Source organism: Schistocerca americana, chromosome 4, assembly GCF_021461395.2.
Source record: "Schistocerca americana isolate TAMUIC-IGC-003095 chromosome 4, iqSchAmer2.1, whole genome shotgun sequence".
NCBI lineage: Eukaryota > Metazoa > Arthropoda > Insecta > Orthoptera > Acrididae > Schistocerca > Schistocerca americana.
The window spans coordinates 677961101-677988027 of record NC_060122.1 but is presented as its reverse complement, the minus strand read 5'-3'; the positions used below and the strand labels follow the sequence as shown (position 1 = coordinate 677988027).

At 41.6% G+C, this 26927-nt stretch overlaps 1 protein-coding gene across 2 annotated transcripts in view; it reads right to left on the bottom strand.

The window, feature by feature from the left end:
- The window catches only part of LOC124612871, a 480199-nt gene that overhangs the window by 142014 nt on the left and 311258 nt on the right, over window positions 1-26927 (bottom strand). The gene's annotated exons all lie outside the window — the stretch shown is intronic.

Genomic DNA, 26927 nt, shown 5'->3' with positions numbered 1-26927 from the left:
ACAAACGGTAAAAATTTCAGAAAAATTGCTTGACTGGTGTGAGAGGTCCATGACTAAAGAATTTATTGGCAGCGCACTCGAGCAGATGTAATTTCAATGGATTGCTCACTCGCTTCCTGCGATATGTAAGCTACAAGAGAATCTCAGACCAGAGAGCAATGTTGGCTGCAGTAAGAGCAGTGTCAGTAGGAGTAAGTTGAAGCTACCAGTCATGTGTGTGGAGTTGGCTGGGCCGGTGGTTGGGGGGCGATGGCGGTGCCTGAGCGATGTAATATAAGGTAAAAGCAGTCGCGCGCATCTGTAGTTTATTACAAGAGAATTTCTACTGCTATTGTATCAAGTCCCATGTAAATGTTTCAAAAAATATTTTAATAATAATCATTTTTATAAAATTGACGCCGGCCGAGGTGGCCGAGCGGTTCTAGGCGCTACAGTCTGGAACCGCGCGACCGCTACGGTCGCAGGTTCGAATCCTGCCTCGAGCATGGATGTGTGTGATGTCTTTAGGTTAGTTAGGTTTACGTAGTTCTAAGTTCTAGGGGACTGATGACCTCAGAAGATAAGTCCAATAGTGCTTGGAGCCATCGGAACCATTTTTATAAAATTAACTTTTTGGCAATCATTCATCTGAATTCAAAGAATAATTAATTTCTGCTATCCATGGTCATCCCGATTATCGTAAAGAAAATTCAGTCGTGTTCTGTTATACATGAAAAATCTAGCGGCCAGCATTGCATTGGGCTGTGCCAAAAACATTTCTTATAGGAGCAGATATATACGCGTTATCCGGCGACTTCATTGAGGTAAGAATTTTCAATGTATTCAGAATGGTCTTGCAGGGTCATGACGCAACACTGCAAAATTTACCACTTTAAATTCAGTCAATTATTGAATAGTTATAAGTGAGTCACAATTTTATTGAGATGTTAGTCACGTTATTATTGCGAAGTTATGGAATAATAAACTGTTGGGAGGTTACACGGAATGTGAATGCTCAATAAATATTATTACTGTTGGGAGGTTACACTGGTTCAAGAGAAAGAGCTTCACAAATTGAGCAGGTGAATACAGCGTTGTTTCATGTCTGGCCGTTATGCAAGCCATCATTAGTTTTGGCATTGATTTAGAGTTCCTGGATTTTCTGAAGGGTATCATGCCAAATTAGTCCAATTAGCGCGTTAGATAATCAAAATCCCGAGTTCATTTAGGGGCCCTGCCCAAAATGCTCCAAACGTTCTCAGTTGGGGGAGATGTGATATCAGTCAGGCTTTCGAAGGCACCATAGTACAGCAACTGCATTAATCACAGTAACTGATGACATTAAACATGCTATGGACAGACGCGAAGCTACCATCCTAACACTGCTTGACTTTAGCAAGGCTTTTGATACAGTTGACTTTGACATATTACTAATTAAAATGAAGCAGCTGAATTTCTCAAACAGCGCAATACACTGGTTCGACAGTTACCTCAAAAACAGAAGTCAACAAGTCATTTGTGGGTCGGAAAAGTCATCATGGAAAAACGTGCGCTCTGGAGTTCCCCAAGGCTCCGTCCTTGGTGCATTACTCTTCTCACTGTACATTAATGATATTTCTTCTGTGATTCACTCCTGCAACTACCATCTATATGCCGACGACATCCAACTGTACGTAAGTGCAAGCCCCTAGAACATTGCTGACGCAGTAGCGAGTATGAACGCAGATCTTTGCTCTGTTTCTCGATGGGCACAGAACCTAGGTCTGAAACCAAACCCCAACAAATACCAGGTCATACTTATATCTCATCCAAAGTTAATCAGTCGGTACTTTCGCGAAACAGTCCCTCAAATACTCCTCAATGGTACCCAACTACCATACCAAAGAACAGTAAAGGACCTTGGAATAATCTTGGATGAACACCTAAACTGGGAAGAACAAACAGTCAATGTTTGCCGGAAATCGCTCTCCTCCCTACATGCAATTCAAAAATTTAGAAAAATATTTCCAACCCATGTTAAACAAAAATTAGTCCAAACACTAGTCTTGCCTAATCTTTACTACTGTGATGTAGTTCAACACGGCACAAATAGTGAAAATTCGAGATGCCTCGAGCTAGTGATGAATGCTTGCGTTAGATACGTATGCAATATACGGTTGTATGGTCATATCAGTCCTTCATAATCCCAGCTAGGTTGGATACGCCCACATAAGGCACGCGATCTCCACACGATGTGCTTACTTCATCGATTTCTTAGCCACTGGTGCCCCCAATACTTATCTTCTCACATTAAACACCTATCATCATTCCACAACCGCAATACCAGATCGGATACGTCTAGCATCTTGGCTGTACCTTTACATAACACAAAGTCTTTCTCCCTGTCATTCTCCATCTCAGCCATACGACTATGGAACGCGCTCCCCTGCGATCTGCGTCTTATCCAGAACCACTCAACATTCAAGAGGGAACTCAAGACTTACATATTAGGAACGGTATAGCCACCATTGTTGTGCCCCTCTCATCTTTTTCTTTCTTCTCTCCATCATAGCTTCGAATTTTACCATTCTGTTTCTCTTCCTCTAACCTATCTACCTCTTCTATATCTCTTTCACCCCATTCCATCGTCTTATGTCTCTGCTTGATGAGAATAACTCACAAGCTGCAAGAATATAACGAGAAAATTCCCAACTAGCAATAGGACTGACATTCATAATAGAAAAATATGTTTACTTTCATATAAATAGTCATTATTATTATTATTATTATTCTTGATTGTTATAATTATTTTTTGATTGTTATAATTATCATTGTATTACTTTTTTAATCTCAATTTTTTTTTCTTTAACGTTAATACTGTATGACATGTTATATGTCCTTAATGTTCTGTAGAAACTGAAATTTGTTGAATCTGAGTATGCCTGGTTAGGTGTAAGAGAGGGCCTGAAGGCCCTAATCTTGCCAGGTAAAATAAATGCATAAATAAATAAATAAATAAATGTGGAGACCTTGCAGGCCAAAGTAGGGTTTGGCAGACAACGAAACGAGGCGTAGAACATCGTCGACGTATTGCTGTGCTGTAAGGGTGCTACTGAAGTCTGCCAAAGGGGTCTTGCTATGAAAAGAACTGCCACCGCAGAACATCACTCCTAGTCGTCTGGCAGCGTTTGATGAGCGATAGGTTGGTATCCCCCCGCTGTTTGGGACGTCCCTAGACACGTCCTCGCTGGTCATCAGGCCTCCGTTCAACGTGGTACTGACGACTGGCGACAATTCTACTCCATTCAGTGATATTCCAGCCTGATGATGTGCCTAGAGACGCCCCAGACAGTGGTGCCTCACCAACCGACAGCGAGGGTTACCGCTCTAGGGTGCCATTTCTTTTCATAGCAGGACCTCTTTGTCCCATACCCGCGCCATCCTTACAGCACAGCGGTACGTCGACGATATTCTACGTCCCATTTGGTAGCCATTCACGGCAAGCCATCCCACGCTTACGTTTCAGCAATATAGTGCATGTCTTGTTTGTTGCCAAAACCTACTTTGTCCTGTAAGGTCTCCGGATCTCTCCCCCCTCCGAGAACGTTCGGAGCACTACGGGCAAGGCCCTGCTACCATCTCGGGATTTTGACGAGCTAACGCACGAACTGGACAGAACCTGGTACGGTAACTCGCAGGAGGACATCCTAAAATTCAATAAATCAATGCCAAGCCGAATAACTGCGTGCTTACGTTCCAGAGGTGGAATAAGGCGTTACTGACTTGCTCAATTTGTAAAGCTCTCTCTCTCTTGAATAAGTCAACCAATTTGTCTGACACTGTATTCATTTGTTTGTCTGTACATGTAAGTCACATCTACCGATTTCCGTACCATTCGGATAGTGTGCTTCACGACGAGAGAGAGATACAGAAACGCCTTAACTAGGAGTAGACTTAATTTCGTGTCTTCTGGTGTGCATTACATTTTCTGACTGAAATTCCTACCGTCCATAATCGACATTATTAACCTCCTCGTAGACAAGTAACTTGTCCTAGTTTCAACAATTTAACATCATTAGAGAGCTTAATTACGCTACTGGCCATTAAAATTGCTATACCACGAAGATGACTTACTACAGACGAGAAATTTAACCGATAGGAAGAAGGTGCTGTGATATGCAAATGATTAGCTTTTCGGAGAATTCACACAAGGTTGGCGCCGGTGACATCTAAAACGTGCTGACATGAGGAAAGTTTCCAACCGGTTTCTCGTACACAAACAGCATTTGAGCGGCGTTGCCTGGTGAAACGTTGTTGTGATGCCTCGTGTGAGGAGGAGAAATGCTTACCACCACGTTACCGACTTTGATAAAGGTCGGATTGTAGCCTATCGCGATTGCGGTTTATCGTATCGGAGCGATTGCTGCTCGCGTTGGTCGAGATCCAATGACTGTTAGCAGAATATGGAATCGGTAGGTTTAGCAGGGCAATAGGGAACGCCGTGCTGAATCCGAACGGCCTTGTATCACTAGCAGTCGAGATGATAGGCATCTTATTCGCATGGCTGTAACGGATCGTGCAGCCACGTCTCGATCCCTGAGTCAACAGATGGGGACATTTGTAAGACAAGAACCATTTGCACGAACAGTTCGACGACGTTTGCAGCAGCATGGAATATCAGCTCCGAGACCATGCCTGCGGTTACCCTTGACGCTGCATCACAGACGAGCGTCTGCGATGGTGCACGAATGGCAAAACGTCATTTTTTTCGGATAAATCCACGTTCTGTTTACAGCATCATGATGGTCGCATCCGCGTTTGGCGACATCGCGGTGAACTCACATTGGAAGCGTGTATTCGTCATCGCCATACTGGAACATCACCCGGCGTGATGGTACGGGGTGCCATGGTTACACGTCTCGGTTACGTCTTGTTTGCATTGAAGGCACTTTGAACAGTGGACGGTACATTTCAGGTGTGTTACGACCCCTGGCTCTGCCCTTCATTCGATCCCTGCGAAACCCTGCATTTCAGCAGGATAATGCACGACCGCATGTTGCAGCTCCTGTTCGGGCCTTTCTGGATACAGAAAATGTTGGACTGCTGCCCTGGCCAGCACATTCTTCAGATCTCCCACCAACTGAAAATCTGGTCAATGGTGGCTGAGCAACTGGTTCGTCACAATACGCCAGTCACTGCTCTTGATGAACTGTGGTATAGTGTTGAAGCTGCATGGGCAGCTGTACCTGTACACGCCATCCAAGATCTGTTTGACTCAATGCCCAGGCGTATCAATGCAGTTATTACGGCCAGAGGTGGTTGTTCTGGGTACTGATTTCTCAGGATCTATACACCCAAACTGCGTGAAAATTTAATCACATCTCAATTCTAGTATAATATATTTGTCCAATGAATACCCGTTTGTCATCTGCATATCTTCTTGGTGTAGCAATTTTAATGGCCAATAGTGTATATACAACCAGTGACGGTAAGGACGTTAGAAAACGCTCAGTAGCTGTTAAGATATTAGGTTCGTGGACCGACAGAACGAGTTCATCGTGGCAGAGTTTTGTTCTATTGTCATACTGAGGTCTGTGGAAACCGTTGACGATAGAGATCTTTACAGTTTGGAAAAGCGAAGGGACGGCATCACTCGTGCCAGATGAGGGTTGCCGCTACGTCTGTTCCAAGCCAGAGGAAGCCAACGCTTCTTCCTGGCTATAGCCTCGTAAAGTAATAATGTCCACCGTGAAATTTTGTCAGATGAGCCTTACTTTGTGTATTAAAAGTAGCTTCGTCTGCACGGTTCCTATGCACTGAACTCTACCGCTCCACATTACCTTGGGTAAGAACGCTTCCTGGTTCCAACCCTGAGTAAACTTCCTGATAGACAAATGAAGATCGTCCGGTGTGGCTGAGCGGTTCTAGGCGCTGGAACCGCGCTGCCGCTACGTTCGCAGGTTCGAATCCTGCCTCGGGCGTGGATGTATGTGATGTCCTTAGGTTAGTTAGGTTTAAGTAGTTCTAAGTTCTAGGGGACTGATGACCTCAGAAGTTAAGTCCCATAGTACTCAGAGCCATTCGAAGCGTTCGTCCTGTGCTGCTGACTGACGCTTTAGAACATGACGTAACAGAAACGTTTCTTTATAGGCCAAGAAGACTGCAAGAACAGAGAGTTTAGATTAATTAAGTGACGATGCCATCAGACATTCGCTTACATAGATTCAAATTGTACAAATCATTTGTAATGGCATGTAAAATACAGGGCATCACGCATATTTCGCAAGCGAAATAATTACACCAATCGGGCAATCGCAGCACACTAGTTAAACTTAGTAAATGTTAAATTCATATCATTTGTATGAGAAGATTTGAATCTTAGAAACCAGCTATCAGTTGAGGTGTTAACAGGTGCTGTTCAGCCATCTACCAGCGTCCCTAGGTATTGATTGAAACAAAAATGGCACTGTAACATTTCAACACTACATGATACCTACCTCAAGATTTAGCAGTAACCTTTTAGGGAAATATATAGAATGCCTAGGAATTGCTACAATATGGTACAACTAACGGTAAAAAGTCAACTTGACACTGTGGAATAGTGTAGCGGTAGCTGGTATTTTCCGAAGGGACTCTTTATTGATTGACTTTTTTCTAGAAACGGGTACAATTTGAAACATTAAACATTCTGAGGCATTCTCACGTGAAGATTACAAACTGAATATAAAAGTGCTACGACCTTCTCAGCACCTGCTACGTTTCCACCATTAGCCCGTTCAGGTGGTACGGACAACGTCTTATTACTGAAGAACAGAATCGTATGATTTCCTTGGTTCTTTAGAAGACGGCTTCCTTCAATAAAAGTTAAACACTGCGTTCCATTACGCTGCAGATATGCAGTGGCGGATTTATAATTTAATTTGACCAGACTTCGTTGCTTGCACACAACGGTAGCTACAACATGTCGAGTGTGAAGGTCCTATATGTATGCACATGAAGCACACGTTTAAATTTATGTACTGTATACTCAACACTCTATAATGATATATGCAGCATAGCACATAGTTAGCTTATATCTGTCAATATTTGGAAGGCACACGCAGTAACAAGTTCCTGTTTCACTTGTGTACCAAAACTGAGATTCTGAAAGGAAGACGATAATCTACGCACAACTTAGAGCAATGTAATTCAGTTTTACAGCTTACTTTAAATTTTGGTCTAGTTAATTAAACATTGTCGAATGACAGCGAGTCACATGCGAGTCAGCGAAACAGTAACAAAACCGATTTACTAATGTCGAATATAATGAAAAAAAAGTAGGTCAGCGGAGTTTAGAAACTTAACTTTTCGCGTATGAATGTAACGACTTATGTATCGGAAAGTCTGATTTCGTATTTCACCAGTCATTCAGGTTGAAGGTCGTAATATGAGGACCGCCCTTTTCGTGCTATTTCCATTTCAGTGCAGTATATCTCACGTAAATGTGTTTTATTGTAATTGTCCAGGACAAACCTAAATTTATTCCTACCAGTCAAAGAGCCGCTGTAATAAGACACAGCGCTTTCATCCCAGAGCGTAATGGTTCAAATGCCTGTCCAATTTAAATTTTCCGGTGTGTCCTGAAACTGCTTAAGGCAACTGAAGGAAAATTTCTAGACGGATCTTTAGAAAGGATGTGGGTCATTTTCTTTTTCCTGAGGTTGTGATCCGTTTGTAACGACATCGGGTCGATGGGATGTTAAACACTACTCTCCTTTTTTTTGTTTAGGATACTTACACACTTTATTTTTGCTACGTCACTAATGTAATACATTGTTCATCACAGGAGATTTTCATGTAAATGGAGTAATTTTAATTCGGTGTGTAACTCGTTTGCTGTGACACTAAAACTTAGTCTAAGGTTCTATTGACCTCAACTTGCAAACGCTGTACTCAGTGAATAATATAAACAATAAAAACCAAGTTTTGGAATGCTACTTTAATGTTTTGGTTTTAAAAATATTTCGAGTCAGTGAGGTCCTAAACAGAATAGATTATCACAATTTGTTGCTCATGGACATAACCATTTGTAACACTATTATGACTTCCTTATGTTGTGTTGTTTGTTCAGAAATCTCTTTCTCAGTTTTCGGTTAATCATAGCAAATCACTACGCAATGGAGGTGAAAGCGAAGCAGTATTCTCAGAGGAGTTCAACAGATCGCGCAAAGTGTCCACTCGTGGACAGTAAAATGTGAATTCCGTACCCTGTTCAGTCTGCCAGCATGCCTGGAAATTTCACTGTTAGCGCGCTCACGTTTTATACCTTTATGGCACGAAACTTTGTCAGCGGAGGAAGTTACCCAGCAAACTTGTGTACACAACAGTGACGTCATTGGAGTATTCAGCAGCCATTGTCAGACACAAAACATCAATGCTTACCATTGTAGTGGGCGTCGACGGTCAACAGTCCCAGCTTTAAACCATTATATAGGTATTATGAGGCTCGTAGTTCTAGGGCAAGAGTGCAACGGAATGGAATGCCCTCTTTTCGTAAGAAACTGGAAGGGCTGTGTCTACACAAATTATTAATCGCATTTCACACGATCAATGTGGCCTGTAGTTTGCATTGAGAACACTAGCATCAGACCTCCAAATATCAAGGCACGCGAAGAATATGGCATGGACGCACCTTGTAACGCCGGAAACGCATATCCTCCTATTTCGATCTATTGTACTACAAATTCTTTCCTTATTTTGTCACCTGAAGATATGACATTTCTGTCTCTTTATATATTGTAATTGTCTTACTGCTTGTATATATATATATATATATATATATATATATATATATATATATATATATATATATATATAATGCATTTATGTCGATATATAATTGGTTTGTTTTGTAAATATTATTTCCATTTTTACGTTGGGTCTTGTCTAGGGAAAACTATGCTATCGAACGATTACATCGATAGGTCGTGTGAAGAATCAAAGTGTGTAGGATCTTTGGTAGTGTGAACTCTGCCGCGTGGAGCGTGGGCAGAGGGAGTCTGGCTGGGGTAGTGCAGTGGAGCAGGTGTGTTGTGTGACGCTCCCGCGAGTTGCCGCGCTTTCCGGGTTGGGCAGCATGTAATTGCGCTCGACTTGCTATGATAGTTTCTGACACGGTGTCGCGGACGGGAAGCATTAGCTGGCGCGCATCAAGAGCCCGTTTCGCCTGATGACCGTGTCGAGAAGAAGGCGCGCCAACATCCAGCTTCTGCAACAGCGACGGCCGACAATGAGTGACAGTCGCCACCTCCTCGATCGACTGCTTCAAACATTCAATCAACCAACAAGGAAGACTGGAAGCACGTAAAGTTTTAGAACCGTATGGCAGACTTCAGCTTCTCCAACTGTTCCATTTTCGTAACTAAAATTACAACAACTTAGCATGAACCTTTGTTGCTCATTGTCCCAATCGCATTACCAGGCAGGGTTCCTTTCTTTTCCGAAATGAACTCGAGTGTCGTTGAAATTCAGACGCCAGCATTAAAGTAATATCATTCCATTTCACTGATTTAATTTCAAAGTTCATTTAAGGTATTCATAGCTGGCTACAATATTTAGATTACACAAGCACAAATTAAGAGTGCGAGTTTTGTTAGCATATTTTAGCTTACCTGTGACTGCAGCTCAGCTTGGTACGTACTAAATGTTACTATTGTTAATTGTCTAGAATCATTTAATTCAAGTTCAAAGTTAAATCTCTTACTTCTAAATTGCGTAGATTCAAGTAGCTATTGAAATGATTGTTGAGGTAGCCCAAGACTAACCTTATTTTACTGAATTTCGTAGTGCTTCAGAACCAAATCTCACTATTAATTTCAGTCACTAAATTAACTTTCAATTTTCCCGCTTTATTAATTCTTTTGCTAAATTAAGTCAGAATGTAGTGGATTTTATTACTTCTGACAAACTTTGTTTTCACACAATACGTGTCAACCTTCAGTTGCCACGTTTTTAGTGCTAATTATATGTGAAATAATCTTCCATTTTCAGTTATTATAGTAGATTCCATAGGACTGGCGACCGTAATTTTCCCCAGATCTCAAATATCTAATTAACGCCAATTAATTGTTAACGTAACGACAGCACATTTACTTTCTTTTTTAATTTTACCCTTTTCTCAAAATTAATTTTCACCAATTTCATTTGCATTTTTCCTTTCATTAGATGTATCCCTTTCCCCCTCTTTACCGACAGATTAACTTCGGTGACGATTGCTTTTCCCAAATTTCCATTAGGTGCACACGGTTTAATTTTTCACTGTCATTAAGGTCGATAAGTGACAGTAAAATGTGAATTCCGTACCCTGTTCAGTCTGCCAGCATGCCTGGATATTTCACTGTTAGCGCGCTCACGTTTTATACCTTTATGGCACGAAACTTTGTCAGCGGAGGAAGTTACCCAGCAAACTTGTGTACACAACAGTGACGTCATTGGAGTATTCAGCAGCCATTGTCAGACACAAAACATCAATGCTTACCATTGTAGTGGGCGTCGACGGTCAACAGTCCCAGCTTTAAACCATTATATAGGTATTATGAGGCTCGTAGTTCTAGGGCAAGAGTGCAACGGAATGGAATGCCCTCTTTTCGTAAGAAACTGGAAGGGCTGTGTCTACACAAATTATTAATCGCATTTCACACGATCAATGTGGCCTGTAGTTTGCATTGAGAACACTAGCATCAGACCTCCAAATATCATGGCACGCGAAGAATATGGCATGGACGCACCTTGTAACGCCGGAAACGCATATCCTCCTATTTCGATCTATTGTACTACAAATTTTTTCCTTATTTTGTCACCTGAAGATATGACATTTCTGTCTCTTTATATATTGCAATTGTCTTGCTGCTTGTATATATATATATATTTATGTCGATGTATAATTGGTTTGTTTTGTAAATATTATTTGCATTTTTACGTTGGGTCTTGTCTAGGGAAAACTATGCTATCGAACGATTACATCGATAGGTCGTGTGAAGAATCAAAGTGTGTAGGATCTTTGGTAGTGTGAACTCTGCCGCGTGGAGCGTGGGCAGAGGGAGTCTGGCTGGGGTAGTGCAGTGGAGCAGGTGTGTTGTGTGACGCTCCCGCGAGTTGCCGCGCTTTCCGGGTTGGGCAGCATGTAATTGCGCTCGACTTGCTATGATAGTTTCTGACACGGTGTCGCGGACGGGAAGCATTAGCTGGCGCGCATCAAGAGCCCGTTTCGCCTGATGACCGTGTCGAGAAGAAGGCGCGCCAACATCCAGCTTCTGCAACAGCGACGGCCGACAATGAGTGACAGTCGCCACCTCCTCGATCGACTGCTTCAAACATTCAATCAACCAACAAGGAAGACTGGAAGCACGTAAAGTTTTAGAACCGTATGGCAGACTTCAGCTTCTCCAACTGTTCCATTTTCGTAACTAAAATTACAACAACTTAGCATGAACCTTTGTTGCTCATTGTCCCAATCGCATTACCAGGCAGGGTTCCTTTCTTTTCCGAAATGAACTCGAGTGTCGTTGAAATTCAGACGCCAGCATTAAAGTAATATCATTCCATTTCACTGATTTAATTTCAAAGTTCATTTAAGGTATTCATAGCTGGCTACAATATTTAGATTACACAAGCACAAATTAAGAGTGCGAGTTTTGTTAGCATATTTTAGCTTACCTGTGACTGCAGCTCAGCTTGGTACGTACTAAATGTTACTATTGTTAATTGTCTAGAATCATTTAATTCAAGTTCAAAGTTAAATCTCTTACTTCTAAATTGCGTAGATTCAAGTAGCTATTGAAATGATTGTTGAGGTAGCCCAAGACTAACCTTATTTTACTGAATTTCGTAGTGCTTCAGAACCAAATCTCACTATTAATTTCAGTCACTAAATTAACTTTCAATTTTCCCGCTTTATTAATTCTTTTGCTAAATTAAGTCAGAGTGTAGTGGATTTTATTACTTCTGACAAACTTTGTTTTCACACAATACGTGTCAACCTTCAGTTGCCACGTTTTTAGTGCTAATTATATGTGTAATAATCTTCCATTTTCAGTTATTATAGTAGATTCCATAGGACTGGCGACCGTAATTTTCCCCAAATCTCAAATATCTAATTAACGCCAATTAATTGTTAACGTAACGACAGCACATTTACTTTCTTTTTTAATTTTACCCTTTTCTCAAAATTAATTTTCACCAATTTCATTTGCATTTTTCCTTTCATTAGATGTATCCCTTTCCCCCTCTTTACCGACAGATTAACTTCGGTGACGATTGCTTTTCCCAAATTTCCATTAGGTGCACACGGTTTAATTTTTCACTGTCATTAAGGTCGATAAGTGAGGAGAAGGTTACAACCTGTAACGCAACATGGATCAACTACGGTGGTTTCTCTTCACAAGCGAGTGCATGCATTGCCTAAGGTCTAACGGTCATCGTAGGAGAGAGCAGAGACGTACAGACATGGAGGTCCATGGTTTCAATAGCGGTGAAAAATTTGAGATGATTTCAGCGTCGGAACAGAATCTTTAAATCTACTGTGCAGCTCTACAGTCAGCATTCTGGCCTTCCAAGAAGACAATGCACGAGCAAGAGCACACACACGCTATTCGTGAATATAATGCTCATGGACGCAGGAATAAACCGAATGGAATGCTTAGTGGTAGTTAATGATACGAACCCGTTTGAGTATCTTAGAGACCAGTTGCATTGCATCTTCGCGGCAATATTTCTCACACACTGAATGACCTCAGAGGGGCCACCATCGAAGAGAATGGCACACGTCAACTGCAACGTCTCGACGAACCTCGTGGACAGCATGGCAACGACGCTCCGAGCATGTCGATGTGAATCAGCGCTCATACCAGAACCGCCAATACTGCCCTCCTTTCGCTACCCTATTAGCTTAACTTTTTTTTCTTACTCTTATTTTTGTAAGCACATTGAAAAATATACTAACTTTATGCAAGCTTATCAAAATGAGGCACTATTGTTCCTATAATCTCATTATTGACAGCTTTCTTATTTATCGCTTTTTAATTTACGATGAAGGTTGTACTAACTGAACCTTGGTGCAGCAAAATTGCAAATACCTTTCATCTTGTTTTCTTTCCTGCTTATATTGCTTATATTCTTGAAGTTAGTTGTCACAGTGAGAAAGAAATATAGTATCATAGTTACTTCCACACATTTTTGTGTCGGAATCTCCATCTAATGATGTCCTTAATAAAGGATTTTTATGGTCATTGTGGTAACAGGTACAAAGCAAACAGATATGAAATCTTTATGAAAAAAAGAGAAAAATACTGCCCTTTCAAGGATTTCGTCACTGTGCCAGCGTGTACCACATTAAAATATGTTAGTCCTACCTTTTAAATACTCATGTATACAAAAGACTATTCTTTGCCTTCTTCCTCCACTGTCGTGACTCCCCCAAGGTGCAGAAACAGGCAAATGTCAGAAGCCTTCGGTCAAGTAGCGTATTTGCTTCAGCACCTACTCGCCGTCCTTTCAAATACTACAGGGTGATGAACCGGCGGCCGGCCGGTGAGGCCGGCTGTTATACCGGCGGCGTGGGTGACGGGAGATCCGCAATAAATGTAGAACGATTTGTCGCGGAAGTTGTTCCTAACATACATAAGAAAGAAAGTTACTAACCTACGTCAATTAAGCAAGGAGGTGCTGGAACTGCCTCTATTTGCTCTTCAAGCATTTCTGACATTTGCTTAGAAAACTGCTCCTTACACTCTGCAGTTCCCTCTGATTTGATGTATACACACTTTCTCTTTTTATGCCGCAGAAAGAAAAATCACAGGACGCAAAATCAGGGTAAAGACGAGGCAATATGATGTTGGTGATAATCCTGTCTTCAAACACGTCACAAATTTCCCGTAATGAGAAGTGGGCTTTAGATGCCACGACAGTGTCATGCTGATAGATTATTAAACCACGTCCTGTATCAGTTAATTGGCAACAAAAAGCTACAATTTTTTTCGTATATCTTTCGCTGTTAATTGTTTCCCGGAAAGAAATAGAGGCTGTTATTGGGCCTATTATTCTCTCACCGCTAATAGCGAACTACCCTCCAATTTTTTAATCATGTAGGGGAGCTTCGGGTGTGACGTTAGGCTTTTCAGAACTCCAGCAACGGTTATTTCGTAACTTAACGTATCCACTTAAATGAAACTATGATTCGTCAAAAAACCAAGACAGATAAGTGTCAATTTCGTGCACCACATTCAAAATCCACTCACAAAACCGAAATCTTTTCGCAGGGCCAGCTTAAGTTTTTGCACTTCAGTCATTTTGTAGGTCTGCAACTGCAGTAACTTCGTAGCCGTTTGAACAGAATCACAGGAAATTCCAATTTTCTGGAAAACGCGTCGAACGTATTTTCTAGGAGACCTTTCCAGAGCAGCCCTGGGTTATCGAGATTTTGGTCTGTCAGTGATGCACGTTGTTGTCTATGGTTCTTGTCAAGAACACTTTCCATTTCACGAAATTTCTTTATTATTCTCCGAATAGGGACCGGAACATCAGGAAATTCGTCTTGAAATATTGTTCTTACAGCATGCACTGATTCTGTAGGCAGATATGAATCATACGTGAACACTCATTGGCGAATAGAATAATTGTATTTAGCAATTGCACTTGAAACACTTTCACTCGATACACTGTATTCAGTCGCCTGACAAACCTCATCAGCGCGCCACCGGCGGGCTGCCAGCGCGGCAAAAAAATGTCCATCAGGCGGTTATTTTAAGGGCTGACCACCTATACCATAGCACACCCAAGTATCAGCAACAACTCCATTGTTGAAAATGAGTGAGCTGTGTAAGAGGCTGTTGTGTGAACCAAGCTCATTGTTACCACAAGAACCCTGTTGGCGATGGACATCTGCTCGTTGGTAGTCGTTTGCTTATAATGCTGTTTGGACGAAATGACACAGGACCAGTGATACAGCGTGTTTATACAGACGCGGGCAGAAGGATTTTGTCGCAGGCAGATATTAGGAACATTAGGATTTATCTCGACACCCCTCGGTATTGTTGCTTTCACTTCATGGCTAGGTAATATTTCTTTAGATTCAAAGTTTCCCTTCAATCTTATTTTACGTTAAAGTAGGGATTTCTCGTGGTGTTTCCATATTTTTGTCCAAACCCTGTACTACGACAGGTCTTGTTATCATAATATTAAGTTGTACGTATACTAACCTTATTTCCTTTTTTATTATTTAAAAAACTAATAATATTGCAAGTTTAAATATTTCTAAACATTAAACTCAAAGTTAAACACGAAGCATAGCTGTGTACTAATTGCTTTTGTGATCACGCGATTCATGGCGTAAACACACAAAAGGAAGTTTATTGGCATGACTTTTGTGATCACGCGATTCTTGACGTAGACACAAAAAAGCAAGTTTAAAGGCATTACCTCAGGAGAGAGCGAAATGTGGAACGTCACCTCAGCTTCCAGCAGGCGCAATCTCGGACAGTCTTTGTCAGCATCTATGGTGACCAACACGGAACACGTGTGCGCATACCGCACAGAATAACCATTTGACTACAATGCTTGGACCATTTGCACTTTGCACGCAGAAAGGCGTAAAATCTTAGGGAGCACTTCACGGACAGTTCAAGTTTCTTCTTGCAATTCACGTGATGCATAACGCATTGACTTCTACGGGTTGCCTTGAAATAACAGATTTTACTGTCAACACGTTCTTCCTGCAGAGGGGGACAGCCCCTCCGGGGAGGGTTTTTGACACTGGTTGTGTCTCAAAAATTTTTGAACCATCTCCATATCATTGTTTCTCCTGGTGATGTTCTACAGTATGGATCGTGCGTACCAGGTGGCATTGTGAGCCTTCTCCAGGTGTCTCAGAATTCTGACGCGGACTAAGTCAAAAGCAAAGAACAAAGGAATAAAACTTTGACAGGTGGTTTTTTGAAACGATAGCAACACTTATCGGACACACTCGGCGTGGTGGAACAGACTGATGAGTACAGGTGGTATTCGACCAGATGGCCGTGTCTCACCTAAAGAGAGGCGCTCAGATTGATCTGCGGCTGCCAGATATTGAACTTCGGGTGGACAGTTCTTCGGCATTCTGAGTGAGCAGTCTCGGTACATATATTCCATCACGGAATTTCTTGTTGAGGGTGACGTGCTACCAGGAACGAACTGCAACATTCATTAAGTGGACACTAGACGGAAAAGCTGTATACACTTGGATACCACTTCCTTGATCAAATCACAGGAAAGCGTGCACAGTTCACCATGTTTCATTTTCCCTTAGGCTTCCTGCAGAGCTGCAGTATTTGTGTGATTAACCCAAAGAATTTAAATTCAATTGAGGTTTCCCTGCGGTAGCTTCTTTTACTGTGCAAAGGAGTTCCTTTCAGTATCTGAGATTCTTTCTTTGTAATGTGTTACTTTTTTGTATTCTCTATTTTTATGTTTGTTATAATTCTTTAATTATATCAATTTGCGGTGTCCGCAGCTGATTCCGCATAATGTCCCGGTGCAGCTGACATCAATAATACCTTTGCTTTCCTTTCTCTCCCCTCCAATTTCAATTTCAATGACTGTTTACTTTTTGGTTTATAGATTTTCTAATCTGAATTCTATGAAGTATGCGCTGACTCGTTTCGAGACCGGTTCTAGTAGATACAGGCCACGTGGCCCAACGGAACCTAATAAACATATAAAAAACCAAAACAGCAGAGCTGCCATCCACAATCAAGATGAAGAAATATGTTCGCTGCCACTCTACATTGAAAAGTTGAGTTTCTTGTGCACCTCTGGTGCTGCCGCTGAACGTTATGGAATCGGTAACTTGGGGCTTGGTCTCATGTAAGACGAAATACGTACAATATAAATGCACCGCGCTGGGGAAACTTTTAGCTGGCAGGGCGTCCCGCGATCCGCCACGTCAGATCTTGACGGGACGGCGGCGTCAGCGTCGACGAGCTCAGCAAGGCGCCTGTTACGGCGTCAGAGTTTCCATTTGTACCGCGAGGCGTTGTCAGATGCTGACAAAAGTTGACAGGCAATTACGGGGGCGGCGGCGGCGGTAGTGGGGGCGGCCGTGGGGGTGGGGGTGAGGAACGCCGCTAAGGACTTATCGATTACGCGTCGCCTCTTGTCGGCAGCAGGCGCGGCTCGCGCCTGAATAGCGGCAACCGGCGCAGCGCCGCGCGGCTTCCGTGCTAATTACGTCACCGTCCCGGGCCGGGTTGGGGTAAGTTTACAATTCCCTCCGCTCTCGCCAAACACCTGCTTTCTCGTCCAACAATAGTACTGGCACATTGACGTCATTTGTCAGTAAGCACCAGTCTCCAGATTCTTTGGCAACTGCTCTCAGTTTTAAAGACTGTTATTTATGCACCAGTGAAGTTGCCGGAAGCGAGATAAAAATTCAGGTAGAGGGACTGTCGATGATAAGATTTATTAATGGCATTGCTATCCACCATGAAAGTGGAGTACAGGACCTGCTGAACGCTACTCTGCGCCAAAAAGAGAATAGTGTGGTGGTTGTTGGTTGCTGCAGAGGACCGAGTGAATACTATTGAATGTTCATTTGGAGAGATGCCCGTGCAGGCCAGTCTGTTTTGCTGCAGATGGTGAGGCCTGTCATTCACTTACCTGCCGGCTGCTGTCCCGACCGTGACTGGCACCGAACAAATCCTCATCTAACAGGGATTCAGTTGATAGTTAATGAACGTAATGGGTAGGAAAACAGAGGGAAGCCACAGCTGCTATACTGTTTCCCTAGTGATACATAACAAATTGGGGAGGTAGCCTGATACAAAGGGATAACTGCGAATTCATGAAGACCAGGGCTAGAATATGAGTATAAATCATTCATTCATATGAAAAGCAGTAAATTAAGACGGTCAAGAAATTCAAATACGAGAGAGAGTGAGGAGAGAAAACATGGAGAACCTTATTCACTAGCATGAAAGACAACGAAAGCTCGGAACACGTCACTTCAAACAACCATTCCGGTACCATCTTAAATAAAATACAAAGGTGAATCTAACTATCTGTATCTCCACCCGTGGTGCACAAAACAAGCTCACCGACGCTAAGATGGCACTTAGTCCCAAATTCAGTTATTGAAGTAGAGTAGAACCCCTCTAATCCGTCACCTTCGGTACCAGGACCATGGTCGGAACGAAAAAAAGGTCGAAGTATCCGAAAAAATCTAATATTTATTGCAAAAAATATAAAAAGGCATTTAGTACAAAGAATTAAACGATTTAAGAACTAAAAGGCATCTACGGTAATATAAAAAGATGTTTTGTACACAGTGTTAAACAATATACTAACGAGAAAAGTCTACACACACTATAATATGTATTGGTTTTAAAAGGAAGAACGACAAACAAATTACAGTATTGTACTGTAGTTCATAACGTATAAACTATATATACTGTAAACTAAAAAAATGTTTATAGCACTGTATATAAAAAAGAAATTTTTTACAAAGAAATAAAGTACTTTACATATAAACTAAGAAATGATTATACTGTACACACTGTTTTTACAGTAAAAACGAAAACAGATTACATGGAAAAAAGAGTCAGTGATATTTTTGTTTAGCAGATGTTATTCTAGATTTACCTGCAGTGTCGCTCCATTTTTTTTATCCACAAAACGTCCGTTGGAGTTGAAGGTAGATTCTGCTCGATGTCAAAAGGGTGGGGGATACGTCTTCGGCGTCCGAGTCCTCATTCACAGTTTCCTGGATAACAGCGGCAACAATCAGGTCGTCATTGAGCTCTTCAAAAGTGTCACAGTCTTTGTCACATTCGTTGATCCACTCTTCAGCTTCATTGGCAGGGACGTTCGGCTCCAGAGTTTGTAGATCTTTAACGATTTCCAGTGCGTCGTTGTTTTTCTCATCTTCGGTATGCTCATTTTCAATCATAACTTGTGGCCAAAACTTACGCTACGACTTCCGCAGTGTGTCAAGTTTCAGTTCATCCCATGCTGCAGCGATTGTGTAGATAGCATCTTTGATGTTGAGGGATTTCATTGCCTCAAATAAGTTATGACTTCCTTCAGATTGAGCTGATATACTTTCTGCGATATCGCCTTTTTAACCATTGTATAACGCCATGATCCATTGGTTGGATGAGTGAGGTCACATTAGGAGGCAAAAAGAGAGCTTTTATGTCCCCTTTCACCTAATCTTCCTCAGGTGGATGTGATGGTACGTTATCCAGCAGCAGTAGAGCACGAATAGGCTGATTTTTTATGCTTCAAGTCTTTTTCGACCGATGGCGCAAACTCTTCGAAAAACCAGGATTTAAAGAGATTGCAGTCCATCCAAGCAGATTTTTTATTGCGGTATTAAACCGGCAAGGAAGATAAGTTTATATTTTTGAATGCCGTTGGCTTCTTAGATTTGCCAATGACGAACAAGGGGAGCTTGTGGGTACCATCTGCGTTGCTACAAGGAATGACTGTTATTCTGTCTTTTATAAGTTTCGTTCCTCCCACTGATTCATTTGAAGCTGCGAGCGTTTCTGTTGGCAACATTTTAAAGTTCACCTCTGTTTCGTCGATGTTATACACTTGGCAGAGTAACAGTTCATTTTCTTATACAATTTCTTGAAACTTAACAGAAAACTCCTTAGCAGCCGCCGCATCGGCAGATTGTTTCTCACAGCAAATAGAAACAAATCGGACACCGTGATGAGTTTTCCAACGATCAATCCAGTCTTCACTGGCAGCAAATTTACTTTCGGCTTCCAGTTTTTTGTGCAAAACTATCGCTTTTTCTTTGAGAATTGGCCCGGATATTGGAGCTCATTTGCTTCTTTCTTGACAAAACCACATCCACAATGCGTTGTCAAGCAGTTCAAGTTTAGGCTTCTTTAATGTTTCGCGATTCTTCAGAGTGTTTTCACCATCAGTCGTAACTGTATAGTATTCAATGTCTTTCCGATTCTTCCTCCAATCGTTAATTGTCGTAACACCTACATTAAGTTTCTTTGCAATTTTTTGGAGCGATTCTGCTTCGTCCAGCCTTTGTAGCACTGCTAATTTTTCATTTAGTGAAAGAGTTAAGTGTTTACGTTTGTATCCAGACATATTGAAAAACATACAACTGTACACACTGCACAATAACGAAGGTATAGTATAACAATATGCACAGTGATAGATACCGCAACAATGGCCCGACAGGCATCCAGTCAGTGACAAGTCGGTACAGGCTCGTGAGCCTGAGCGTGGTCGGACTAACAGGAGTGACGGACCATCCAAGGTCGGGTTAGAGGGGTTCTACTGTACAGCTACTAGTATGGAGTACCTACCACTAGGTGGCAGCACAATGCACCTAATGTGGAAAACGTATGTTTTTGAGGGTGTCCGGATACTTTTGATCACTTAGAATATATCGAAAGTAAATTAAAGTGTGTCAGAATGGAGAACGTCGGTAAAGTGGCTCAAAGAGACCGATGTTCACCAAGAAATGGGGTCAGTCTTTGGCGTTATTGAGAGAAAGGAATTGGATAATTTATCGCGAACATTGGGGAAATATGATAAGCAGATAATTGGGTCATTTGACATTCCGTATTACAGTAGATTACTGAAAAGATACGATATGAGCAGGTATACCGCAGAATCGTTCATGGAAATAATATGTGGAAAATTTTAGCTAGAAGATTGGTTAGACTTTCGTGCTATTGGAGGGAGCCGTAGAGGGCACAAACTACGTGAGGAAACAGGTGCCCTATTGGAATATGCACATGATTTAGGGCGTTGCGTCCAAGAGGTATTTTAAGGTGACGCACAAGAAGAAATAGTGGCAGACCGCATCCAGCAAACTGGGAGACTGATGCACGAGTAAAAAATTGTCGTGGAAGACTGTCACTGAAGCACGTACAGCAAGTATCTGAGGAGTCTCTCTCTGAGTGCTATTCTGCGAGGAAGCTTTTGATGGAAATAAGGAAATCATTGCGGACCGCGTCAAGCCTATCAGAAAATTGATGAAAAAATACCAACAGAATTTGCAAAAAGAGGTGCTACATGCCTCGAGAGTGAGTGCTTCTTACAATTATTTGTATTGCTTTAGTGCTGGACTTTTTATTAGTCGCATCCCCATTGCCTTTCCTGAACTCATACAGAATAACTTCTGTCGATCTTATAACCTCAGTGGTTCCGTCTGCACTGCACAATGCTACATCTACATCTACGCGATTACTCTGCTATTCACTATAAAGTGCCTGGCGGTGGCTTCAATGAACCACCTTCACGCTGTCTCTCTACCGTTCCACTCTCGAAAGGCACGTGGGAAAAACGAGCACTTAATTTTTTCTGAGCGAGCCCTGATTTCTCTTCTTCTATCGTGATAATCATTTCTCGCCTGTGTAGGTGGGTACCAACAGAATGTTTACGCAATCGGAGGAGAAAATTTGTGATTGAAATTTCATGAGAAGATCCCATCGCAAACGCCTTTGTTGTAATGATCGCCACTGCAATTCATGTATCATGTCTGTGACACTATCTCCCCTATTTCGCGATAATACGAGCTGCCTTCTTTGCACTTTTTCATTGTATCCATCAGTTCCACATGATGCGGGTCCCACACCGCACAGCAATACTCCAGAATAGGGCGGACAAGCGTGGTGTAAGCAGTCTCTTTAGTAGATCTGTTGCACTTTATAAGTGTTCTGCCAGTGAATCGTTGTCTTTGGTTTGTTCTACCCACAATATTATCTATGTTATCGTTTCAATTTAGGTTATTTGCAATTGTAATCCCCAGGTATTTAGTTGAATTTGTGTGACTCATCGCGTCATCGAAATTTAGCTGATTTCTTTTAGCACTCATGTGAATAACTTCACACTTTTCCTTATTCAGGATCAATTGCCACTTTTCGCACCATACAGATATCTTATCTAAATCATTTTGCAAGTCGTTTTGATCATCTGATAACTTTACAAGACAATAAATGACAGCATCATCTGCAAACGATCCAAGACGACTACTCAGATTGTCTCCGATGTTGTTAATATAGATCACGATAAATAGAGGGCCTATAACATTTCCTTGGGGAACACCGGTTAGTTCAAATGGTTCAAATGGCTCTGAGCACTATGGGACTCAACTGCTGTGGTCGTAAGTCCCCTAGAACTTAGAACTACTTAAACCTAACTAACCTAAGGGCAGCACACAACACCCAGCCATCACGAGGCAGAGAAAATCCCTGACCCCGCCGGGAATCGAACCCGGGAACCCGGGCGTGGGAAGCGAGAACGCTACCGCACGACCACGAGATGCGGGCGACACCGGTTAGTACTTCTGTTTTACTCGATGACTTTCCGCCTATTACTACGAACTGTGTGACCTTTCTGGCAGGAAATCACTAATCCAGTCGCACAACTGAGGCGATGCTCCGTAGACACTCAGTTTGGTTAGAAGGCGCTTGTGGGGAACGGTGTCGAAAGCCTTCTGGAAATCTAGGTATCACGGCTTCAATATCTAAAACGGTAGGATCTACTTTACGCCAAAAAAGTAACAGCTTGTAACAATAAAGTAAGAAAATCCGGGTGAACATGTAATGCTTTCCGTCGTAAGCACTGAAAAAGTTACTTCTGACATTCAGCAGCTCACAAATCTTTTTGTTCACTGACGCTCTTTAATGAAATTTCTTACACTGATGGAGTGCGCTTTGAAATTATTCTAACACTAGTCGACGATTTTAACGTATATAAATATCACTAAACTATCACATACGGTAAATTTATTTTATTCGTATCACAAAAGGCATTTTGATCTCATAGCCGTTCAAGGAATTGTGTATTAGCTGTTTCAGCACGTACGTTGCATAGAAGCAGGTTGCCGTGTTACAAAATTTGTTAGTTATAAAGACAATTTTCAGATAAAACGCTCCTTTCATCACTCACCGGGGCTATGATTTCGTTGCCTTTACTGGTGTAGCTACGTTTCCGTACATGGTGATACTGCCGAACAATGAAATCGAAATTCTGTGTGCACGTACTACTACAAGAGATCGTGTGGCTGTATTCAGGGCCAGTTTGCAGACTGCGGTTTCAGCAGCTCATTGTGAAATATGGTTTTCAGTAGTTTTCTCTGAGTTACCAAGCGAATGCTGATACTGTAAGTCCCCTTATTGTTATCCCAAACTAGAATATAAACAAACACATTTGGGGAATAAGAATACATTTGTTTTGATTTTTGTCTGTGTCAGTGGGCAACATTATCCCAGATATGAATTAAATTATTTCCAATCTGCCAGTTCCGACGAAGCGTTTTTGAAAGGTTTTCCCGGGTTAACAGGCAAATATCGGAAATGCATGTCCCTATTCAAATGTTTTCCCTCCGCCATTTCCCAGAGTAGTTGTGTATTGGGCTGAAAACGGTAAAGTTCTAGAATAGCCCGTTCTGCTCTCACGAATAAGCAATGAAAGATGTAAACTAAAAGTTCTGATGTACTTCAATGAATTGTAAGTTTCTGAAACGTATTCTGCGCTCTCTTCCGTATATCAACATGGTTCTTTTACCCAAGTACTTAGGAAAAAAATGTACGTTTGAGGTAAGTGCAATGTAAAAACAATAAGACAGGAGCACATTTAGTTAAGACCATACAGAAAACACGAAGGTCTTGAGTTAAAAATCGGAAATCTAATCTAGTATCACCTTCGTTGTAGGTACAAATTCTTAGCATTTTTTTAAAAAAAGTTTACATTCACTTAACAAAAGAATAAGTGGATAAATAAGCTATATTATTCGATGCACATTTAATTTCTTCTCGCACCCTGGTTCCGTTAGCACGCTGTAATAGCAGTAAACACTTCGCTTTTTCAAGGCTGCTTGTAGCCATGGAAACCCAAGAAAATGCGCTTCAAAATACTACTAGATCTAATCACTTTAATTACTCCTAGGTATTTCCTTGAAACGCTTCTGCTACTTTTGATAAGAAGAGTATTAAATTGGGGTTTCACGCCACGAGGACTCACGAGGATCAATTACGAATCCTTCAACTGACCTAACTTAGCTAACCGAGATGTTAGGAAACTGGAAGTACGTTTGCCGTGATTACTCTTCATATCTCCATGCATCTATCCACATTTAGACTTTCCGCTGTTTCTTGAAATCAACGCAAGAGAATTTCACAAATGTTTCCTTATACAACGTTACGGACGAATTCGTTCCAGTTCTCGTTTAATATTCCGTTTATCTTCCGTCTCCAATGATATAAAAAGGACAGCGAGTAGCAACCCGTTCCTCACTTTCATCATTTTTCACCTTCTTAAAGCGAACATCATGCTGGATTAATTAGCAGAAGTATGCCTAAAGAGTGAGTCGAAGATACGTTGATGCAGTTAGGGAAAAATTCTATAATTATGCAGAAGTAATCAACGTTACAACTCAATGTAGCAACAGTATTATTTGGAACGACTTTATAGGTTATCAGGAAGAAGGCGTAACGCTTCCACTCACGCCGTTTCATTTACTTATTTAAGTGCATGTATATTTCAACCCACGGAAGTCGGTCGCTTGGATAGGTTTTCGTTTGTGTTATGAATACGGTTTCTAGATACTCCTCCCAATAAGCGCAGTTCGACGGACTCCGGCCGACGACTTGCCGACAAACGACAGAGCGGTGATGTAACGGTGCGGCTTTATAATCGCGTGCCAGATCAAAGGAGTCCACGGCACTGCAGGAAATTTCTAGTGAACTGTGTGCCACGCATTTAATGGAAATTACTTATATTAAAAAACTCTTTTTCTATGTCCACGGAGTCTTCCGTGACGAAGTTGTATTAAATGTTCTCGTTGAATTTGTCACGTTATTTCTTTATTAGAGTTAGCTCTTTCGACGAAGGAAACCATTGATATGCTCGGGGATTGAGGAAAATGTGGAGGGGAAGGGAGAGGGGGATGTGAAGGAGGTTGTCAAGGGGCAGATGTCGGCATTTTCAGATCATTTTCTGTGACTGACACCTACACCATTACTTGCAACAACTTGTTTACGTTGAGCGTTTAAAGAAACACTGTTCTCGATCCAATGGAAATTTCACTTGAAGGTTTGCTTTGTACGTTCTTGTATGATTTTGGAAAAGTTCAAATTAAGCAACAATGCTTCGAATCGTTTCGTTCAATTTTTAGTCAACCACATTAAAAAACTGTTTACAGTTGCTTTGCAAAATTTCTTCATGGTCGTGCTTCCATCAGCAATAGATTTCTTGAAATTCAATTGTGATTTCAAAAAGACAATGACAGGAGAGAAACTTTATGGAAGAGAATTACCACATGATGGAACCGGGCAGAGGTATTTCTGGGCATGTCGAATGCCACGTCAACCGATTTTTCTGCTTTTCATGTATTCCGCACAATCAGATCGAAATTCAAGAAGAGGCTTGTGCCAGTTTATGGGAGGAATCGCTTAAAAAATTTGACATAGGTGTTATTAAATCCGTATACAACATTGTAAAATAAAACAAAACTTGAATATATTCATACGAGCCAAAAACTAAATAACAATTTCTTCTGGTAGCGAGAAGAACACAAGTAGTTCATTACGAAGCACTTAACGGATAATGATCGCTTTTTTATAGTTGTTGCTCGGAGCGTGTAGCGACAGTTACTTGATAGGGTCGAATAACAGCTAAAACAGATTGGTACATAGTTCGTTTGCTACACGACACCGATGAAATCAGAAAAACAACATCACACTTTAACATGACAATTCCAGCTGTCACATAGCGCGTCAAACAATTGGTTATCTGACGGAGAAAAACGTAGTAGACAAGACATGCTGAAACATTAAACCTCATTTTCTAAAATGTTTTCGAACATAAATTTATCAAGGTACCGTTTCTTCTAGTGCTCTTCTGAAACATTCACTATTTGGTCAAAAGTATCTGAGCATCTATCAGTGAACGTTAATACAAGGTCGGTCCACTCTTCCCCCTTATGACAGCTTGAACTTTTCAATGCGGCGTCTAGATGTCTGTGGAGGAATGGCAGACCATTCATCCTCAAATCCAGATATTGTACATATGTTCCATGGTGGAGCCTGGAACAAAGCTGACTCTTTAAATCATCCCATAGATGTACCACAGGATTCAGGACGGGACACTGAGCAGGCCAGTCCATTTCAGGACTGTTATTGCCCACAAATACCTGCCTTACAAATGCTGCTTTACAACAGAGAGCATTGCCATGTTCACACAATCAGCGTCTCCAAAATGTTTGTCTGCTGTAAGCAACACACAAGTTTGTGAAGTACGTTCATACCCTTCCTTTCCTTAACATTTTCTTAGGCATAATAAGTGGATCACACCCCCATACTGCAACACAGGCTTGACTTTGCTTCGCTGTATGATCTACACTTGATGGCAGGTAACGCTCTCCAGGCATTGGCCCAATACAAAGCTTTCACTTTCTCGCAACTGAGTTAGTGTGCTTCATATTCAAAGTCACTCGTATCCGGTCATCCACTGTCCAGTAGCATTGCTCTTTATGGCACTTCAAGCGTCGCTTGACATAGGCTACAGAAATGCATCGCCTATGACAAGCTGCTCCACAGCTTCTTATTTTATTTTTGATTCTGACGGGTTCGATGGGCCCCTTCACGAATTCCTCTGCTATGCCAACCTTTTCAACCCAGAATAGCACATGTAACCTACGTCCTCAATTATTTGCTTAATGTATTCCAATCTCACTCTTCCTCTAAAGTTTTATCCTATAAGGCTCCCTGTACTACCATGGAAGTTGTTCTCTGATTTCTTAACAGATGTCCTATCATCATATCCCTTCTTCTTGTCACTATTTTTGTATATTTCTTTCCTCGCCGATTTTACGGACAACCTCCTCATTCCTTACCTTATCAGTCCACTTAATTTCCAACGTTCTTCTGTAGTACCACACCTCAAGCGCTTCGATTCTCTTCTGTTCCAGTTCTCCCACA